The sequence below is a fragment of the Narcine bancroftii genome, chromosome 11 (genome assembly GCF_036971445.1).
Source record: "Narcine bancroftii isolate sNarBan1 chromosome 11, sNarBan1.hap1, whole genome shotgun sequence".
NCBI lineage: Eukaryota > Metazoa > Chordata > Chondrichthyes > Torpediniformes > Narcinidae > Narcine > Narcine bancroftii.
In genome coordinates this window covers 44,547,494-44,554,079 of record NC_091479.1, presented here as the reverse complement: position 1 = coordinate 44,554,079, position 6,586 = coordinate 44,547,494, and the positions used below count along the sequence as shown (strand labels likewise).

The 6,586-nt window shown below is 52.5% G+C and overlaps 1 long non-coding RNA gene across 1 annotated transcript; it reads right to left on the bottom strand.

Moving 5' to 3' along the window:
- Window positions 1–3,031: 3,031 nt before the first annotated feature.
- LOC138745319 (uncharacterized) lies at window positions 3,032–6,354 on the bottom strand. Its single transcript, XR_011346167.1, has 3 exons — window positions 6,252–6,354; window positions 4,941–5,130; window positions 3,032–4,359 (listed from the first exon to the last, which is right to left on the bottom strand). It is a non-coding gene; the product is annotated as an uncharacterized lncRNA (long non-coding RNA).
- Between the last annotated feature and the right edge of the window lie 232 nt (window positions 6,355–6,586).

The window sequence follows — 6,586 nt, the reverse complement described above, 5'->3', positions numbered from 1 at the left end:
TCCCCTATACCTAACACAAGCCCACTTCCCCGAACTATAAACCTAACCATAAACCAAGATATAGCCCTACCCCATGTCTCCTAACAATAACCCTAATGCTACCTCTACAATGCTCCTAACCCTAGCCCTAACTGTACCCAACTTCCCCAACCCTAAATTAACCCTACCCCTATCCCTTACAACCTACCCCCTTCCCCTAACCCTACCTCCTACCCCTTCCCCATACCCGCACCCCCTACAACTACCCCCTTCCCCTAACCCTACCTCCTACCCCTTCCCCATACCCACACCCACTACAACTATCCCCTACCCTATCCCTTACAACCTACCCCCTTCCCCTAACCCTACCTCCTAGCCCTTCCCCATACTCGCAACCCCTACCACTACCCCTACCCTATCCCTTACAACCTACCCACTTCCCCGAACCCTACCTCCTACCCCTGCCCTATACCCGCACCCCCTACCCTACCCCTTACCACAACCCCTACCCTTACCCCCTTCCACTACCCCCTTTCTCCTACTCCCTTCCCCTCCCCTCCTTCCCCTAGGTTAGGGGTAGGAAGGGGAAAGGGAAGGGGGAGGGGAAGGGGAGGAGGAGAAGGGGAGGGGAAGGGGGAGGGTTAGGGGAGGGGAAGGAGGAGGGGAAGGGGAAGGGGTAAGGGGAAGGGAAGGGGAGAGGGGAAGGGGGAGGTGAAGGGTGGAGGGCTGGGGTTAGGGCATAGGTGAGGGCAGGGGAAGGGTAAGGTAAGCGGGAGGGGGTTGGGATGGAGGAGGGGTAGAGGAGAAGAGGGGAAGTGGGTGAAGGGACATGGAAAAGGCAGGGAATGGGGTTGGCAGGGCCAGAGGGAGAAGACGGGGAGGGATTCAGGCCATCATGATGTTGTCCGTCCTCTGTTCAGCTGGGATGCGAGGTTCTTCTGGACTCGTGTCTTGTCTCTGAGATCGCTCCTTCTCCTGGGAAGAGAAATATGAGTGATAGAGATACTGTCTCTGAGGCCTGATCACAATGACTTTGGAGGGTCACAACTCTTCCCCCATCATCCCCCCTACCCCTGAACACTGGAGCCTTTCCCCTTCCTCTGCTTTACCTGAGGAAGTGTGTTTTGGCGAAACCCACGATCTATCTCTGCAGAGCTCAGAGCAATGGGTCTCCATCAGGCAACACCCTGGTTCTCCACGATATGGCAGCAAGATGCTAGACAATCATGGATGGATCAGTCGAGACCGTTCAGCTGATCCATCTGAACCTACCCCACAACAATGTTACCCTTCCCTCCCTCACACCAGTACCGTCCATTTTTCTTTAATTCCTGTCCATATTAAAATCCTTTTAATGCCTTTTTTGGACCAGCCTCCGCTACTATCCCGGCAATGCATTCCAGCCACCCACTAAATTCTGTGTGAGTAAAATGTACCCCTCACGTCTTGCCTAAAGTTCCCTCAGCTCACCTTATTTAGACGTCCTCTGGTATTCTCGCCCCAGGAATGCACACAATATTCCAAGTGTGGCATGACTAGAATTTTATACATCTGCAACGTTACCTCTCGGTTTTTGAACTCAATCCCCTGACTCCTGAAGGCCAGCACACAATACACCATCTTAAACTCCCTCTCAATTTGCACAGCAACCTTGAGTGATTTATGGAGCAGGATCTAAATATTTCTCTGTCCTGCACACTATTCATAATCCTGCCATTATCCAAGTGCTCGGCCTGCACATTCTTGTAATCCGCATTCAATAAAGATATTGGTCTATATGAAGCTTCTTTTAATGGGTCTCCAACCTTCTTTGGAATAACTGTTATTCGTGCCCTTGAAAATTACTCTGGAAATAAACCTGGACCAGTTGCTTATTTAAGTACATCTGATTGACAGGATTGAACTCCATCTGTCACTTCTCTGCAAACTGGATGACCTATGACAACCTTCTACACTGTCTACAACATCTCTACCTCTGTGTGATCCCCTGACGTACCCACCCTTCCACTCCCATCATCATTCATAACAATCACAAAGAGCAGGGGTCCCAGAGCAGATCCCTTTGGAGCGCCACTAGTCATTGTTCCATCTACTACTACCCTTTGTTTTCTGCAGACAAGCCAATTCTGAATCCACGCAGCAAAGGCTCCATGGATCCCATGCCTCCGGACATTCTGAATGAGGCCACCGTGGGGACCTTGTCAAGCACCTTACTAAAATCCTCGTGCAGCACATACAGACCTTGACCTTCATCGATTTCCTTTGACACCTCCTCGAAATACTCAATTTGACTCGTGAAGCAGGACCTGCTCCTCACAAAACTATCCATGAGTTTCCCCAGCATGTTTGGGCATTGCCCTCGGCCCCAGCATCTGCAGACTTCCTGGCCAGTCCCTCCCTTTCCCCTTCCCAGAGCTTCCGCATCCATTAGAACATCAAGGATTGCTGCCCAATACAGGCCCTTTGGCCCATAAAGGCTGTACTGACCTTTGTAAATGTTCTCCACAACCTTTACCTGTACCACACCCATAGGAACATAGGAAGTGGGAACAGGAGTAGGACAAAAATGGCCCATGGAGCCTGCTCCGCCATTCAATACGATCATGGCTGATCTAATTTATGACCTAACTCCACCTACCTGCCTTCTCGCCATATCCCCAAATTCCTCTATCATGTAAAAATTCTGTTCCCTTACATCCACATGCCCGTCTCAGAGACTTTTAAATGTACCTATTCTCCCAGCCACTACCACTTTCTCCGGTGACGCATTCAAAGCTCTCACAACTCTCTGCATAAAAAAAATCTCCCCTCACCTGAAGCGGATGCCCTCTGGGATTTGCCCCTGACACTTTAGGAAAAGTTGCTGGCTGTTCATTCCATCTAAGCCCCCCCACAATCTTATTTAGAATTAGTTATTAAGCTGTGGAAGGGGCAAGTTGGGAGAGGGAGGAGGGTAGATAGCTGGTGGGGGAGGGGTGAGAGCTGGTGGGGAGGGGACAAGGCCGTGTTGGGGAGAGGGATCAGGACCGCGTTGAGGTGGTGAACGGGCAGACACGGGTGGATCTACCTGCCGAAATAAAGGAGCAATAAGAAGGCCATCTCGGGATCTACCAGCATCGTCTGGGGCTTGATGTCTCAATGGCAAACCCCCTGAGGATGGATGTTGGCCAGGCTCTGCTACAGCTGGTACATGAACATCTGGCAACACAACAATATAACATGACCCACTTTGCCTCCACACTGGCCAGGTCTGGATCCTGAGGGTAAGGGGAGGTGGGTGAAGGGCCCCTCCCTGCCAATCAACATCCATCCTCATCATCCTCTCCACCCCTCTCCCCTCACTAACCTTTCTCTCCTCACCAATACCCATTGAGACCCTCATACACCCTTCATCGATATCCAGTCCCCAGCGAGACTCAGCCAGTAAACTCCTCCATATCCTCCATCCCCACCATCCAAGCTTGCCCCAGTGGACAACTTGACCACCCAGACCCACAACTACCTTGATATAGATCATGGGAATGGGCTGCTTGGCCTTGTTGAAGAGCTGGGCCATGCAGTGAACCGTCTCGGGAACATAGTCCAGACCCAGATTCAAATAAGCCTCCTCTTTCTTTTGGATCTACCCACCAACATCCAGCACCTCTCCCAACAGGAGTGCCAGCCCCTCCTGCTCTCTGTAGGCCTGATGCCCCCAGTGCTCAACACAACATGGCATGAATCCAAGGGCTCAGCGAGCAGAGCGCCAACAGGCCGTAGTGGACCCGTCCGCTGCCCCATCATTCAGCTTCTGGTGAGACTGCAAAAATGTGCAGCTCTGACCGCCCTCCCTCGTGAGGCAAGGATTCACCAGGAGAGAAAAACCATTGACGTTTCGAGATGAGAAATGTTTGCAGCCAGGTGTTGGCTGGGGTCGAACATGTGGAGGCTGAGTTGTTGGGAAGATTCAGAGCAGGCGTTGATTTGGAAGAGCACGAAAAGGTTCTGGGGAAGTGAGTTATGGGGGAAAATACATTCATGAAATGAATTGGGGAAACAGACTGGAGGGGCTGAGTGGCCGAATTTGGCGACCTTGTCTTGTGGTCTTGGCTGCTGCTGTCTGGAGTTGAAATGGCAAGAGGTCATGAGTTAATGGGTGAGGAGCAGGGCAGCCAGTGTAAAAGAGTCGGCACTGGTCAGAGGGGCAGGATGGAGGCAACAGAGAGGCTGCAGCGAGACAGATCGATTGAAGGAATGGGGAAGGTAGCAGCAAATGAGATGCATCAGAGTGAGGGTGGAGTGGGTGCAGGTGGATCTTACCTTGACTACAGAGGAGTAGAAGTTGAGAAGAGGGACGATGATGCTGTGATCCAACTTTCGCACGATCTGCAGTTTGCGGTTCTATGGCGAGAGAGGAACATCAGCAAGGCTGGGCGATGGGTCGGGGCCCTGAGGGGCGACTTGTCCAAGTTGAGGGGGGAGGCGGGGAGGAGATTCGTCAAGAGGTCAGAGGTGGGGAACTCCTAGGGAGGCCGAAGTGTGGGACTCATCGAGAGTCGGGGTGGGGGGGAACATTTCGTGTCACTGGAGCGGGGACTCGTCAGGGGGTTCAATGAAGTATCATTTCAGTTTTTATGATTGTTTTCCCAGCTTCTACAAAACAATTAATTTGCAGAAAATCTCTGCTATTTGCCAGGTGTGTGTGTGTGTGTGTGTGTGTGTGTGGGGTGGGGGGTTATGTGTAGGGGGGTGCTGTTGTGGGTTTGTGTGACTTTCTCTGTTTCCAAACCCCATGGCTGCCTTGGTCTCTGTCAGATGCTCCTCTTTCCACCCACCCTTCAAAAATGTGTTTGGGGTGTTTGTCAATTGGGTGTAATTGTGTGAAACGGGCTCATGTGTCGCAAGGGCCTGTGAACGTGCTGTAGGCCCTAAAGTTAAATATCAGGGTTTTCCATTTCCACACAACTGCTCCTCCCCCTCACCTTGAATCTCTTGTCCTGCAAGATATTGTTGATGGCAATCAGCTCTCCGGAGTCCACCAGCCTTGCCTGCTACACCACACCGAAAGATCCACTGTCGATGATTTTAACATCTGTGCAGGACACCACCTTGGAGACGTTGGGTCCATGACCCAGTGAGGCCACCTCTGTTGTGACCTTATTGCCATGTCCTCTGGGGCAGAAGCAGCAGCATTTACACACCCAGAGGGTACACAACAGGTCATTTATCCCAACCTAGCCTTGCTGTCCAAGTTAGTCTCTACCCCTCCCTCTAACTCCCTTCCAAGGATCACCTAAATGTCAGAATTGATCCTCTGGTGGTTTGTTCCAGCCTCTCAGTAGAAATATTGCCACCCCAGGTCCCTCTTTGATCACTCTCCTCAGACTGAGGCCAGTTCCGCAGCCGTTCACTTTGTCTACAACCCTCCCTCCATGGGAGGATCGGGTCATCCTTGACCTTCAGCACGTCCCGGGGAGATGAACCACTCTGAACCCTACCACGGGTTTAGCAGAAGCCCTCCACATTCCCAGAAGCTCAGCAACACCGAGATCTTCCATGATGCAAGCGAGACCTCGTCGCCTGAGGGAGCAGGTGGTGCGGAGAGAGCCCCACTCTTCACCGCTCAACTCTGTTGGGTCCGCCGCAGCAGAAACACTTTCTAGCACCTTGATCCAGGTCCACTGGGGCAAAGAATCTTATCCCAGTTGTGGGGGTGTGGGGGTGTATTCAAGGGTGGAAGGGATCTTGTAACCGGTGGGGGGGTGGTGGGTGGAGCAGCGGTCCTGTCTCTCAGTGGATAGATCCCGTTCCAGGTGGAGGGGGAGCTCTGTCCCATTTCTGTTGAAAGGTCTACCTTCCATCCCCCTCGCAACTTCTCTTCTCCCTCAGACACCTCACACTCTCCCCTGCCCCGATTCCTCTACCACATTCTCCCCCCACCCAACACCACCCCCATGGTTTCCCCAGTGCCTTCTGTCCCCTTGCACCCCATCCCCCCAGCTCAACCCTATGTCCCCTACCTCTGATCCAATCACCCTTGACATTAGCCCCTGGTGAAACCCCGTTTCTTCGTTCTCCCCTCCACTCCTACAGACCCCATCCCTGTATCCCCTCACATGCCATTGTTCTCCCCTCCCCAGTACCCTCCAGCTGCCTCATAAAGTGCCCTGCACTCAGGATGGGGAGAAGAGATTAATTGCAGCCTCCATTCTCTCCGCCCACACTGGGTGAAGGATGGTGCCAGAGGAGTCTCTGTCCCAGTAGGGGAGCCTGTAACAGGCTCTTTATCTCACCCATGGGTGCAGGGTCCTTCCAAACACAACCCTGTTGATCAGAGGGTCCCTGGGATGAGACAGCGTCCTACTCCGACATGCAGGCCAGAATCCCCTTCCAGGAGAGGCATCTTTCTCGTGTTGCTGTGCCATGGCACGACTCAGCTATGGCTGCCCCATGCAGTGACATCATCACCCCCTCTGTGTCATCATCTCCCCCCTCTGTGACACCTCCCCTCTCTGTGACACCACTAGTGTAATGGGCAGGGACATCCAACCATTTAAATCCTCCTCAATTTCCCCAAGCAAGGGGAGAATAATTCAGCTGGTCTAAATTACTCGTTGTTATCTATTCT